The sequence below is a fragment of the Aquarana catesbeiana genome, linkage group LG01 (genome assembly GCF_042186555.1).
Source record: "Aquarana catesbeiana isolate 2022-GZ linkage group LG01, ASM4218655v1, whole genome shotgun sequence".
Classification (NCBI taxonomy): domain Eukaryota; kingdom Metazoa; phylum Chordata; class Amphibia; order Anura; family Ranidae; genus Aquarana; species Aquarana catesbeiana.
In genome coordinates, this window is record NC_133324.1 from 28,202,054 (window position 1) to 28,217,506 (window position 15,453).

The following is a 15,453-nucleotide window of genomic DNA, read 5'->3' on the forward strand; positions in this document are numbered from 1 at the left end:
CACTTCTGCAGCACCTGTACTTCCCCCATTCACTGGCTGACCCGGAATTCAAGTGGAAACAGTTGATTTTACATCACTTGATTTTTATTTGCTGTTTTTCACGGAACATCTCTATAGATCTATTGTGGACCAAAGCTATTTGTATCTATTGTGGACCAAAGCAATTTGTATGCTGGTCAATTTATTGCCGCTAATCCCCAGTTCACCCTTGCCAGAGATTGGAAACCTATTACGGTTTCTGAATTTAAGACCTTTCTGGGCCTATCCCTCCTCATGGGCATAACTAAAAAGAGTGAGTTGCGGTCATATTGGTCCACTGACCCAATTCACCATATCTCTGTGTTTTTCTGCTTCCATGACAAGGACACGATATGAGCAGATCTTGCAGTTCATGCACTTCAATGACAATGAACTCTGTCGTCCTCGGGATGACCCTGGATATGATCAGGTCTACAAAATTCGGCCCCTCGTAAACCATTTCAACGACATGACATGACAACTTTGTGCAAAAAAAAAAAAAATTGTAATTTTCCCGAAACTTGTGGCAAAATATAAAATAGTCCATGGATTCAGCATGCCTACCAGCAAATAGCTTGGGGTGTCTACTTTCCAAAATCGGGTCATTTGGGGGGGGGGGGGGTTGTGCTATCTTGGCATTTTATGGCCTTTGAAACTGTGATAGGTAGTGAGGAGTGAAATCAAAAATTTACACCCTTAGAAATCCTGAAGGAGGTGATTGGTTTTCGGGTCCTGTACACAGCTAGGCTCCCAAAAAGTCTCACACATGTGGTATCCCAATACTCAGGAGAAGCAGCAGAATGTATTTTGTGGTGTAATTCCACATATAACCATGGCATGTGTGAGCAATATATAATTTAGTGACAACTTTGTGTAATTTTTTTTTTGTCATTTTTTCATCACTTCAAATATATTATAAATATAATATATTATAAATAAAATATTCAATGGGCTAAACATGCCTCTCAGCAATTTCCTTGGGGTGTCTACTTTCCAAAATGGGGTCATATGGGGGGGTTGTACTGCCCTGCCATTTTAGCACCCCAAGAAATTAGATAGGCAGTCATAAACTGAAAGCTGCGTAAATTCCAGAAAATGTACCCTAGTTTGTAGACGCTATAACTTTTGCGCAAACCAATAAATATACGCTTATTGACATTTTTTTTACCAAAGACATGTGGCTGAATACAATTTGGTCTAAATGTATTTCTAAAATTAGTTTATTACATTTTTTTTATAACAAAAAGTAGAAAATATCATTTTTTTCCAAACTTTTCTGTCTTTTTCAGTTTATATCGCAAAAAATAAAAATCGCAGAGGTAATAAAATACCATCAAAAGAAAACTCTATTTCTGGGAAAAAAAGGACGCAAATTTTGTTTGGGTACAGCATTGCATGACTGCGCAATTACCAGTAAAAGCAGCGCAGTGCCTAATTGTAAAGAGTGCTCTTGCAGTCAAATTCTCCGGGGCTGAAGTGGTTAAAATATAAAATTAAATAAAATAATAAAATAGAATACAACAGAATAAAAAAAAAATCGAAAAAAGAATAGAATTAAAAAAACAATAGAACAGAATAGAATAGAAAGAATAAAACCATTTTCCAAAATTCAAATAGAATCAATTCAAATAGAATAGAAAAGAATATATAGAATATTCTATTGTGTTGTTGTTTTCTATACTATTGTGTTATTTTTGTTTCTATTCTACTCTTATCTTTTCTATTCTATTCAAATTCAAATTGATTCTACTTGAATTTTGGAAAATTGTTATATTATTTCTATTCTATTCTATTCTATTCTATTCTATTCTATTGTTTTTTAATTCTATTCTTATCTATTCTATTCAAATTTCAGAAGATGGTTATAATCTTTCTAGTTAATTATATTCTTTTTTATTCTATTCCAGTCCTTTCTATCCTATTCCATTCTATTCTATTCCTTTATTGTCTATCCTATTTTGTTCTGTTTTACTCTATTATATTCTATTCTTGTATTTTATGTTATATTCTTTTCTATTCTATTTTATTTTTTTCTATTCTAGTCCTTTATTTTCTATTCTATTTTATTCTCTTTTGAATTTAATGTTTCAAATTTTATAGTTTCATAATTTCAAAAAACTATTCAAATTTGAAAATGATTAGAATTTTTTAAAAATTTCAAATTAGAAAATTATTTGAATTTGATTAAAAAACTTTTCAAATTGTTCCAAATTCGAATTAGAAAATTGTAATCGATTTGAATATGAATAAACAAAACAAATTTATGTAACTAACGAATCAAAACAAAACAAATTTTTTCGTTCGGCACATGTCTAATGTTCGGCCGAATTTGTAGGGTGTTTGCCTGGGTGTTTGCCCTGATGAACACCATGCAATGCACTGAGCGCTGCACAGTGCATTCTGTGCCCTTATTGGGCAAAGCTTTGTCCAATCAGGGCGCAGTTTAAGCTGGTTGTTAATGAGTGGGGCCGGCCGTGGCATCCTTAACAACCGATGAGTCATCAGCTATCAATGGCATTCCCCGCTGATAGCTGAATTTAAAAAAATTGGGTAAAAAAAATAAAGAAAAAAACAGTGTGGGGTCCCCCTCAAGATCCATACCAGACCCTATTCCGAGCATGCAGCCCGACAGGTTAGCAAAGGGGAAGGGATGAGCATCTTGTTCCCATGTTGATGGTTTCTTTCAAGAAACGTGGCTGGGTCTTTCAGCACGACAATGATCCCAAACACACCGCCCGGGCAACAAAGGAGTGGCTTCGTAAGAAGCATTTCAAGGTCCTGGAGTGGCCTGGCCAGTCTTCAGATCTCAACCCCATAGAAAGCCTTTGGAGGGAGTTGAAAGTCCGTGTTGCCCAGCAACAGCCCCACAACATCACTTCTCTAGAGGAGAACTGCATGGAGGAATGGGCCAACATACCAGCAACAGTGTGTGACAACCTTGTGAAGACTTACAGAAAACGTTTGACCTCTGTCATTGCCAACAAAGGATATATAAAAAGTATTGAGATGAAATTTTGATATTGACCAAATACTAATTTTCCACCATAATTTGCAAATAAATTCTTTCAATCTTTCCACATTTTGTCTCTCATAGTTTATAGGTATACCTATGATGACAATTACAGGCCTCTCTTATCTTTTTAAGTGGGAAAACTTGCACAATTGGTAGCTGACTATATATATATATATATATATATATATATATATATATATATATATATATATATATATATATATATATATAATACTCTGCATCCAGTGTAGCCTATATCTACAGTGATTCTGTAGTGTACTGCTACACAATACAGTTCAGCCGTAGTGCAGTTGATACTACTTTTCTGGTGGTGTACACAGTACACAAAACAGTGCAGCCGTAGTACAGTTGCTACTACACTTCTGATGGTGTACACAGTACACAATACAGTGTAGTGTGGTGTTGCAAAACAAAATATACATCATGTCTGAAAGGCCACCAAGGAGAGGCAGATGCTCACAGGCCACTAAAAGAGGGCAAGCAGGCTCTGTGTCTACAGTCAACAGTGCTGGTCGTGGAAATGGTGCATCCTCTGCAGGTGGCCGTGGGGCACGCTTTTCCTTTTTTTCTGCTGCTCACTATGTTATTGAGCCAGAACATGCAGAACAGTTGGTGGAGTGGATAACAAAGCTGTCCTCATCCTCCTCATCCTCTGTCACCCAGGCTCAGAGTAGTTTGCCTTCCAATGCAGCTGCCAAAGCGGCCTATTCCACCTTCCGTAGCTCCACCATCATGCACAGAGGATTCCTCCAAACTATTCGACCACAGTGTCGGGTACAAGAAACTGGCAGTCATGTTCCCCCAGCTGCAGCATACTGCCAAGTTTGCTCCAGTGACGAGGAGGGAGGGGATGATGAAGTCATTGACTCTACTTGGGTGCCTGATAGAAGAGAGGAGGAGGAGGAGGCGGCACAACTCCAACGAGGCAGGATGTCCTCTAGGGGGCAGCTTAAGGGCAACCACCCTACTGCATTACACCGCAGAGCTCTGCAGGTGCAGGGTATTGCTGACTCCCCGCTGATATTGAAAAGTTCCTTGTTGTGGGCCTTTTTTGACACATATACAGCAGATTGCACCGTTGCTGTTTGCAACCTATGTCTGAAGTGGATCAAACGTGGCCAGGACAGCAGTCGCTTGGGCACCACATGCTTGACCGGACATATGACGACCTCCCATGCAGTCTGTTGGCAACAGCACCTAAAAGACCCACATCAAAGAAAAAGGCAGACTTCTCCTTGCTCCTCATCTGGGATCTCCAACCCTACTATACCTCCAGTCCTCTCAAAATCCTGCACTGAGAGGAATGAAGGTATAGCAATAGGTGTTCCAAGTACTTGCAGCCAATCTGCTATCAGTACACCCCCATCTGATTTTAGCAGGCAAATTTCCCTACCACAGTTGCTAAACCGTAAAAAGAAATTCGGTCCCAGCCATCCACATGTTCAGTGTCTGAATGCTAGCTTGGCCAAATTGCTAGCACTGCAACTGCTGCCTGAATTTCGTGAATTTGTGCAATGTGCTGTACCTCAGTGGCAGGTTCCAAAACGCCACTTCTTTTCACGGAAGGCCATTCCGGCTCCCTACCGGCATGTAGAAGGCAATGTTTTGGCCTAGTTGGACAGGGCGGTCAGCAGTAAGGTGCATATTACCGCTGACTCATGGTCTAGCAGGCATGGGCAGAGATGTTACCTTTCCTTCACAGAGCACTGGGTAACTCTGCTGGCAGCTGGGAAGGATGCAGGACAGGGTTCAGTTTTGTTGGAGCTTGGTCCGCCACCATGCCTCCAAAATGCTAGTGGTGATTCTGCCACAGCTCTTTCCTCCACCCCTTCCTCTTCTTCTTCCTCTATGGCCTCTTCTGCAGATTTGTCCTCTGAACCAGCGGTGCTCCATAAGCATTCAAGGGCCTACGTAAGCACTACCCTATGCAGATGCCGTGCAGTGTTTGAGTTGGTCTGCTTAGGGGACAGGAGCCACACTGGGGCAGAGATTTTGTCAGCTCTGCAGGGGCAGGCTCAGAGGTGGTTGACACCACGCCAGCTTCAGCCAAGAATGGTTGTATGCGACAATGGCACCAACCTTCTCTCCACCCTCCGACAGGGACACTTGACCCATGTTCCATGTTTGGCATACATTCTGAATTTGGTGGTGCAGCAGTTGTTGAGCAGTTACCCAGGCTTACAGGATCTCCTGAGGCAGACCAGAAAAGTCTGTGGTCATTTCCGCCGGTCATACAATGCCAGTGCTTGGCTGGCTGACATTCAAAGGGAATGCAACCTGCCCACTAGGGATGAGCCGAACACTCCCCTGTTCTGTTCGCAGCAGAACTTGCGAACAAGCAAAAAATTTGTTCGAACACGTGAACACTGTTAAAGTCTATGGAACGCGAACATGAATAATCAAAAGTGATAATTTTAAAGGCATATGCAAGTTATTGTCATAAAAAGTGTTTGGGGACCTGGGTCCTGCCCCAGGGGACATGGATCAATGCAAAAAAAAGTTTAAAATCGGACGTTTTTTTCGGGAGCAGTGATTTTAATAATGCTTAAAGTGAAACAATAAAAGTGTAATATCCCTTTAAATTTCATACCTGGGGGGTGTCTATAGTATGCCTGTAAAGGGGCGCATGTTTCCCGTGTTTAGAACAGTCTGACAGCAAAATGACATTTCAAAGAAAAAAAAGTCATTTAAAACTACTCGCAGCTATTAATGAAGATAATATTAAAAGTTTAGAACATTAAAAGTTCATTGACAAAAACGGCATGGGAATTCCACACAGGGGAACCCCAAACCAAAATTTAAAAAAAAAATGACGTGGGGGTCCCCCTAAATTCCATACCAGGCCCTTCAGGTCTGGTATGGATATTAAGGGGAACCCCGGCCAAAATTAAAAAAAAAAATGGCACGGGGTCCCCCTCAAAATCTATTCCAGACCCTTAAGGTCTGGTATGGATTTTAAGGGGAACCCCGCACCAAAATTAAAAAAAAACGGCGTGGGGTCCCCCCAAAGATCCATACCAGACCCTTATCTGGCAGGCCGCAGGAAAAGAGGGAGGGACGAGAGAGCACCCCCCCTCCTGAACCGTACCAGGCCACATGCCCTCAACATTGGGAGGGTGCTTTGGGGTAGCCCCCCAAAACACCTTGTCCCCATAGGATAATATTGAATAAAAGGAGCAAATGGCGGGACTTTATATAAGCACACGGGAGCTGTAATAAATGAAAAAAAAATTAGCTTTTAATGAATTCAGATTATCATAAAGTTTTTATATTCAAATAATTCAATGCATTTTGCTATATATAACCATTTGTATAACTTTACAATTCATTGAAGCCAGAAAAATATACATAAATACATATTCCAACAAGGAATCAATATATGATATGAAGTATAAAAAATATTTAGAACATGATTACAAGATTAGATTGATAAATATGCAGGTTAGAAAATCAAAAATAAAATAAAAAATTTATAAAAAAGGAAAAACAATTGTATTGGAACGGCCTGAACAGATGCATCGTTGTATACACTAGGTTGTTGTTGGCTCTACGCGTTTCAAGGTCTTTGTGCCTATCATCAGGAGCAAGAAACCATAGTGATAATCTAAAAATAAAATAAACATTGACGGACTGGTTCCTGAGCTATTGGCATTCTTCCCTCCTCTCCCTATCTGTGGACCAACGTGTGATGTTGGGGATATGGTTGCGGGGGCATGGCCATTATGGGCTCCTTCCCCACATGGATTTCACACTCCGCACTCAACACACCTGTATTTGTCCAGCATCATGCACTCAGGCACCTTTGTTTGTGGTTATTCTGATTCAGGTACACACATCTCCTTCCTACCACCATTACTTTGTTTCTCATTTCTAGTCTATTTCCCCATCTGCTCCTTCCTTTGTTTTCATCTCTACTCTTTTCTTCTTTATACACGATTTTTCCTCACTTTTTCTTACTCACTTTTATTCACTTCTTGCCCTTGTCAATTTTTACAGCAACCCTTTTTTCACTCTAGATTTTTTCTATTGACCTATCACTTTTTCCCACATTGTCATCCATGCGGGGCGCCGTTCATTCTTGTCTTTTGTCCACCACAGCATGTCCCCTCAGCTCTCGTGCGGGACCTTCCTGGTTCGGTCTGGGGATTTCATGGCCACACCATCACTGTGGGGACCACCATGTAAGTGTATGGGCAGGCTGGGTCCAAGGGGGAGGGACCCCTCTTGTCCATTTTTTTTTTTTAAATATATTTCCCATTTTATATTTTTAGATTATCACTATGGTTTCTTGCTCCTGATGATAGGCACAAAGACCTTGAAACGTGTCAACAACAACCTAGTGTATACAACGATGCATCTGTTCAGGCCATTCCAATACACTTGTTATTACTTTTTTATAATTTTTTATTTTATATAATATTATATAATATATTTTATATTAGTTATACCAATATAGTTACTCTACTAATATTATTATCCTTCACATGATTAATTCAAGCTGTAATAGATTATTACAACATCTTCTGACTGCCCAACAGATACATTTAACCATTAACCAACATAGGTTTATTCATGAGCTAACGCTCTGACAATTTTCGTAGGTTCCGGCCCCACCTCTCCCGTGGCGTGTTGGTTGGGGGAGCAATTATATGTGTGACTCCTTGCAAGCCATATCAAGTGGATTCCTGTTCCCCCCTCTTCCGGGGTGCTGCTACGTGCGGGCACACTGGATGGTCTAGCTGCTATGTGGGGAGGCTCTGATCGAGGGGTACATCCAAACTCAGTGGTAATTATGTGCAAAATGTTATCAGACATGTTGCTAAACAAACTTGCCTATGCTGTAACTCTTCTAAATAAGCTGGACATACTATTATAAATTTTTCTTTTTTCCTTAGCAAACTCATCCTCTGAAGAGATCCCAAAATTCATGGGTCGAAACGTGTCAGGATTGTTATGCAATAGCCTTATCACATGCTGTGTATAACCTATATGTTTGCTATTATCTGTATTTGGTATGGGTATTTCCCCACTTGAGATCTTAATTTATATTTATATGTTGTTACACCTATCCATTACCTTTCAATAAAGAATTCTAATATTTTACTTAATGCTTTGCTCACATCTATAGTTAGCTGCCAAAAAACCCCGCTCGGGGGACTCTTTCCCAATTTTATTTTTGATTTTCTAACCTGCATATTTATCAATCTAATCTTGTAATCATGTTCTAAATATTTTTTATATTTCATATCATATATTGATTCCTTGTTGGAATATGTATTTTTGTATATTTTTCTGGCTTCAATGAATTGTAAAGTTATACAAATGGTTATATATAGCAAAATGCATTGAATTATTTGAATATAAAAACTTTATGATAATCTGAATTCATTAAAAGCTATTTTTTTTTCATTTATTACTGCTCCCGCGTGCTTATATAAAGTCCCGCCATTTTCTCCTTTTATTTAATATTATCTAATTGGGATGGAGGGGGGGACTTGAGCGGCCCCCCTATACCTCACTCAAAGTCCCACCATTGCTCTCTCTTCATACATACTAACCTTGTCCCCATGTTGATGGGGACAAGGGCCTCATCCCCACAACCCTTGCCTGGTGGTTGTGGGGGTCTGAGGGCGGGGGGCTTGTGACAGACTCACCCGGGATAGAGGCTTTTGGAGGGGACTGAATGTGAGCCTTTTGCCTACAGAATATGGGCCCTGGCATTTGGGGTACCCTTGAGGTGTTGTTACTTTGGCTTTGGGTCCTTGTCCCCAGGACACACAGACTCTGGGGACCCTGTATTTGCCATAGTAGCAATAGTGACTGAGTCATACTGTTGGGACTCATACTGTGAGAAGATGCTAATGTCATCAACTCCACTCACCTGTCTGATGTCAGCTATAATGTGTTTAATGTAAATGAGTTTAGTCTGGCTTACCACAGGTTCTAAGGGTATTCAAATCATTATTGTTTGTTGTAATTAACCCTGTGTTGATGTTTATGGTAATGTGTGTTGAATAGTCAATGAGCTAGGAGACGTAGTCACTTAGTCTGGGTAAATGATTTAGTAAACTAGCTCCTGTTAATTAGGTTACAGTTGTATTGTTAGAGGAGGTTCCAACGGCATATAAAGTCTTGTAATTTTGATTCTAAATAAAGTTAATTCATGTTAGCATCTAAGCAAGTGTCGCCTTGTTTTGTGCTTGGAAGCATTTGGAATATCTGATATCTGTATACAGACTGGGAGGAAGTGGTATATGACGGAAGCACTCAAGCGGAGTGTGGGAGGTTCCGTGACATTGGTGGCAAGCAGCGGGAAGCTTCCGGCAGTCTAGGAAATCTAAACCTCCACCTGGATCCAAGATCAGCATAGCAGACTTCAGTCACCCCAGCAGAGATATGGACCTGGCATCAGAGTTCCCGGGGCTGCTGCGGATCATCCTTTCAACATATACCAGGACTGTGTCTGAGGATGAATACCAGGAGCTCAGGCAGCAGATTCGGGTGGAGCTCTGGATTGGAGCCCTCCAGCTCGCTGGTATAAAACAGGGCAAGTGTTTTCCAACCCAAGAACAACGAGTTAGTGACCAACGGGCATTGTGGATGGCATTTCTGGGAGAGCGGCCCCAGGAGCAATGGGTAACTGAGTTGGACAGGCTGGTCCAGCAGGAGATAGAGCTGGACAATCATTATTGGGCTCTGCAATGGCACGCAGAGCAGGGATATTTAGGTGAGACAACAGAATGCTCTCCGGAGGGATATGACTTTGGAGCCCCTGGATTGCTGTGGGAGAGCCTTACAGATCATTTTGTGTTTGGCAATGAAGGGGAACCTGACCTTGAGGACCTGCGAGAATATAGAGAGGCTATGCTAGGACTTGCAGGGGTCTCAGAGCTCAAACCTGATCTGGACCATTTGCTAAGGAAGGAACAGCATCTGGAAAGGGCATACAGGAAACTGCTAGAACACATTCAGCAGCATGCCAGAGAATCGGCAGGTTTGGGGATGGCAATCCGGAGATTGCCGTCCCCAAACCTGAAGTGCTGACAACAGGGCAGAGCTCTGCTAACCTCTGCCCAGCAATGATAGCATCTTCTGGGTTCCATGGACAGGAGATGGTGAACCTATATCCCCAGACATCAGTTGCAGAGACATGGGATTTGATAGACTTTTCTGCTGAGGAAGAACAACCTGATGAGCCTGCAAAAGAAGAGCTGCTATCAGGGCCAAAGTTCACTGTGCTTTGCTCAGCACCAACAGTGGCTTCGGCCTTCTTAAGAGAAGAGGTAGTCGCCCTTTCTCCCACAACACTGACAGGGACATGTGATTTTCTGCCAGCAGCATCTATGGAGTTACAACAAACTTCTTCAGCTGAAGATCTGGTAACGGAACAGAGGGTCCAAGACCTCTGCCCCACACTTTTAGCAATTCCAGAGACTGGGGATTTAATAGACATTTCTGTAGAGGAGGAACCACCTAGCAAACCCCCAGCAGAAGTGCTGGCAACCGGACAGAGGGTCCAAGACCTCTGCCCCACACCTGCGGCAGTTTTGGAGGCTCAGGTTGAGAAGGTGGCAATCACTTCCCAGCAGCAGATACGGGGGGAGAAGGGAGAGGAGGTGTGTGTTGTCCCTCCCCAACAGTTGGCCAGGGTGGAGGAAGTGGATTTTTCTCCCCAGGAAAGATCTGTGCACGTGAGAGACAGTACCATAGACATGTCGTCCCAGCAGCCAGATGAGGGAATGGAAAAGGAAGCCACTGGCTCACCTCCCCAATGGCAGCTACACAGTTTGGGAGTGGAGGAAACCAGCCTCCTGCCCCAACGGTTAGCCGGAGCGGAGGATACGGAGTCCCCAGCTGATGTGCAGGCAAAAGGGCAGAGTGCTACCAACCTCTGCCCAGCACCAGCAACAACTGTGGAGTCCAAGGGAGCCAGGGCAGTCGGCCCCTCTCTCCAGTGACAAGCTGATGTAGTGGAGATGCTACTCCCAGCTGAATCACTGGCAACAGGGCAGAGCACTGCTGGCCTCTGCCTAGCACCTACAATTTCTTCTCAGCTTCAGGGAACTGGGACAGTGGGCCCCTCTGCCCAGCAACAGGCCAAGTCATGGAATGGTAAACACCACTCAGATGAAGCGCTGACAGATGGACAGAGAGTCAATGACCTCTGCCTCACACCTACTGAGGTCAACTATTCCTTGCAACCAAGAAAGGAGATCATGCGGACAGACTTTGTGAGTTCACTCTGCCTGACTAACGCATGTCCAGACCAGGTGGAGGTCTGGGACCTTGTTAGTCAACTTTTGATGGGTGAGAAATGTGACAGACTCACCCGGGATAGAGGCTTTTGGAGGGGACTGAATGTGAGCCTCTTGCCTACAGATTATGGGCTCTGGCATTTGGGGTACCCTTGAGGTGTTGTTACTTTGACTTCGGGTCCTTGTCCCCCAGGACACACAGACTCTGGGGACCCTGTATTTGCATAGTAGCAATAGTGACTGAGTCATACTGTTGGGACTCATACTGTGAGAAGATGCTAATGTCATCAACTCCACTCACCTGTCTGATGTCAGCTATAATGTGTTTAATGTAAATGAGTTTAGTCTGGCTTACCACAGGTTCTAAGGGTATTCAACTCATTGTTGTTTGTTCTAATTAACCCTGTGTTGATGTTTATGGTAATGTGTGTTGAATAGTTAATGAGCTAAGAGACGTAGTCACTTAGTCTGGGTAAATGATTTAGTAAACTAGCTCCTGTTAATTAGGTTACAGTTGTATTGTTAGAGGAGGTTCCAACGGCATATAAAGTCTTGTAAATTTATTCTAAATAAAGTTAGTTCATGTTAGCATCTAAGCAAGTGTCGCCTTGTTTTGTGCTTGGAAGCATTTGGAATATCTGATATCTGTATACAGACTGGGAGGAAGTGGTATATGACGGAAGCACTCAAGCGGAGTGTGGGACATTCCGTGACAGGGCTTATTGGAATCTGGAAGCCCCCTTTAACAAGGGGACCCCCAGATCCCAGCCCTCCCCCCTGTGTGAAATGGTAAGGGGGTACAAAAGTACCCTTACCATTTCACAAAAAAACTATCAAAAATGTTAAAAATGACAAGAGACAGTTTTTGACAATTCCTTTATTTAAATGCTTCTTCTATCTTCTATCTTCTTTCTTCTATTTTCTATCTTCTTTCGGTTTCTTCCTGCATCTTCTTCTTCTGCTGGTTCTTCTGGTTCTTCCTCCAGTGTTCTTGTCTGGCATCTTCCTCCATGTGTAATGTGAGTTCCACTGTCTTCCCGTTTAGACAGGAGAAGAAGAGGAGAGTGGAAAGAAGAGCATTGAAAAGGTAAAGGATAGAGGAGAGGGAAGGAAAGAAGAGGGAGTAACTTGTTATTGTCTATCAATAATATTTTATAAATTATGGTTGAGAAGTCTCAAATTGGCCTACTGACAGGGAGGAGAGAAATGCCCATGTACTGAGCCCATGGTTCCCACGTGGCTTCAAATTTAGTGCGGGTGTCTGACAGTATACTTGATAATTTTTCTTGGGACATAATCCATGAGATTTTCCTCTGGGCAGCTTTAATGGAAATGTTTGGCTGCTTCCAAGCTTTAGCTATTGTCATTTTAGCACCCACTAGTATAAAGTGGATTAGCTTCCTAGTGTGTGCAGGGGTTTTTGGAATCTGTTAATTGAGAAGAGCTATCATTGGGGATCTGGGGATCTGGAGACCGACCAGCCTGTCAATTATATTAAATATTTTTCTCCAGAATGAGCGTATCCTTGGGCATTCCCACCAGATGTGGGCCATTGTGCCTGAAAGTTGGCATCCTCTGAAGCACAGAGGATCTGCTGAGGTGAACATGGACGCTAATCTACAGGGTGTATAATACCACCTCAAGATTACTTTTATACTGACCTCTGTGAGTGATGTGTTCAGGATACCCTTAAAGGATTTAAAGCAGGTCGATTTCCATACCTCCAGATCCCAATTGAACTGCAGCTCCTCTTCCCACCTCGTCATGAATGAAGATTTAGAGGCTGGGATTACCAGTGATGAGTAAATGATTGATATTCCCTCTCTCTGCTCCGGTCCCTGTCCACACCATAGTTCGTATGCTGTTTATCTAGGTAGAAGTGGTTTTTCCAACCAAATAGTGTGTAAAAAACGTGAAATTTGTTGAAATATAAAGAGAGAGAGGACCTGCAGGAGAGAAAAAGTGCCCGATTCGGTGCAGTCCCTTGTCCAGCCACCACTATACACTATAGTGTGGCGTGGAATTGCTTGTCTTTCAATTTGGACCCAGTCTGGTTTTTTGTATCTTGAATATATGATTGAGACTTGAGCTAATCTGGCAGCAAAGTAATATTGAAGAAGATTGGGAAGCCCTAAACCCCCTTCTTTCTATGACTGTACAAGAAATTTTGTGGTAACCTGTATCCTGCCTTGCCCCATATGAATTGCAGTATCTTGCTTTGAAAGGATTTGATGTGACTCCTATTGATTGGGATGGGGAGGGAGCGGAACAGATATAGGAGTTTGGGAAGTAGAGTAATCCTTATGGAGTTTATCTTCCCTACCCAGGAGAGGTTGTGGCTAGCCCATAATTTGAGTTCCATTTCCAGTTTCCTGAATAAGGGGGATAATTATTATTATATAGAGATCTTGGATGTTAAGTTTATTCCAAGATATTTAATAGTCTTGTCACTCCATTTAAAAGGGAAGGATGTTTGGAGCAGGGAGACAGTTTGTGGTGGGAGTGAAATATTCATGGCTAGAGACTTGGAGTAATTGCCTTGAAGCCCTGAAATATTAGAAAATTCCTCTAGAGATTGTCTTAAGTTTGGTAATGACGTGATGGATGAGGTGATGAATAAGAGGATGTCATCTGCGTATAGTCCGCATTTGTGAATTTGTGCGCCACAAGTAACTCCTTTTATGTTAGGGTTTTCTCTAATCGAGATAGCGAGGGTTTCAATTGCCAAAGCAAAGATTAGGGGGGATAGCAGACAGCCTTGCCTGGTACCTTTTGATATATGAATGGGGCTAGTGTAGTGTCCCTGGAGGCATATTCTCGCTTGAGGTTTAGAGTAGAGAGATTTGATAAGTCTCATGAATCCATCTCCAAACCCCCATTTTTGCAGCAAAGTGAATATATATGGCCAGGAAACAAAGTCGAAGGCTTTTTTTTAAATCTAAGGAGAGTAACATACCTTCCTGTTTGGGTCCCCCTTCCCAGTTAGATTGCAGGATAGATACTATATCTATAGCCCTCCTAATTTGGTCTGGGCCTTGTCTGCCTGGGATGAAACCCACTTGGTCTTTGTATATGTATTTAGTTGAGAAGGAAGCAAATCTGTTGGGTAAGGTTTTGGTTAATATTTTAAGGTCACAGTTAATAAGAGAAATCGGGCAATAGTTGCTGATTTCTTCTGGGTTTTTATCTGGTTTGGGGATCACTGCAATAAATGCGGAGTTGAGCTGCAATTCTAGAGGGTCTCCCGGGTCTTGGCATTGAAAAATTTGGCTAAATGCAGTACTAGGATGTTAGCAAAGGATTTATAGTAGGGGTTAGACAGCCCATCTGGACCCGGGGCAGATCCATTTTTTAGTTCTTTGATAACGCTAAGAACCTCCTCTTCGGTGAAAGGAGCTTCCAAGGAGTCTTTATGATCCTGGGACAATAGCGGGATGGGTAGATTATGTAAAAAAGTTTTTATGTCCTCAGTGTCTTTTGATGTAGAGATTTGTGTAGATAGACTGGAAAGCGTCTAGAATTTTCACTGGGTTGGCTGAGAGTAGGGATGAGCTTTGTGTTCGAGCCGAACGCATGTTCGACTCGAACATTGTGTGTTCGGTCGTACGCCGAATTATGAAAGTTTTGGGCCACTGAGACCTGCACTGAGAGGAATGAAGGTGTAGAATTAGGTGTGTCACAGCCAAGTACTTGCGGGCAATCTGCTATCGGTACACCGACATCAGATTGTACCAGGCAAATTTCCCTGCCCCAGCTGCTGCACCGCAGAAAGAAGTTCGCTCCCAGCCATCCACATGCTCAGCGATTGATTGCTAGCTTGGCAAAATTGCTGGACTTTAACTGCTACCTTTTTAGTTGGTAGACTCTGCCTCCTTCCGTGAGTTTGTGGAATGTGCGGTTCCTCAGTGGCAGGTTCCCAAACGCCACTTTTTCTCATGGAATGCGATTCCGGCTCTCTACCGGCATGTGGAAGGCAATGTCTTGGCCTTGCTGGACAGGGCGGTCAGCGGTAAGGTGCATATTACCGCTGACTCATGGTCCAGCAGGCATGGACAGGGACGTTACCTAAGTTTCACGGTGCATTGGGTGACTCTGCTGGCAGCTGGGAAGGATGCAGGACAAGGTGCAGTAGTGTTGGAGGTTGTT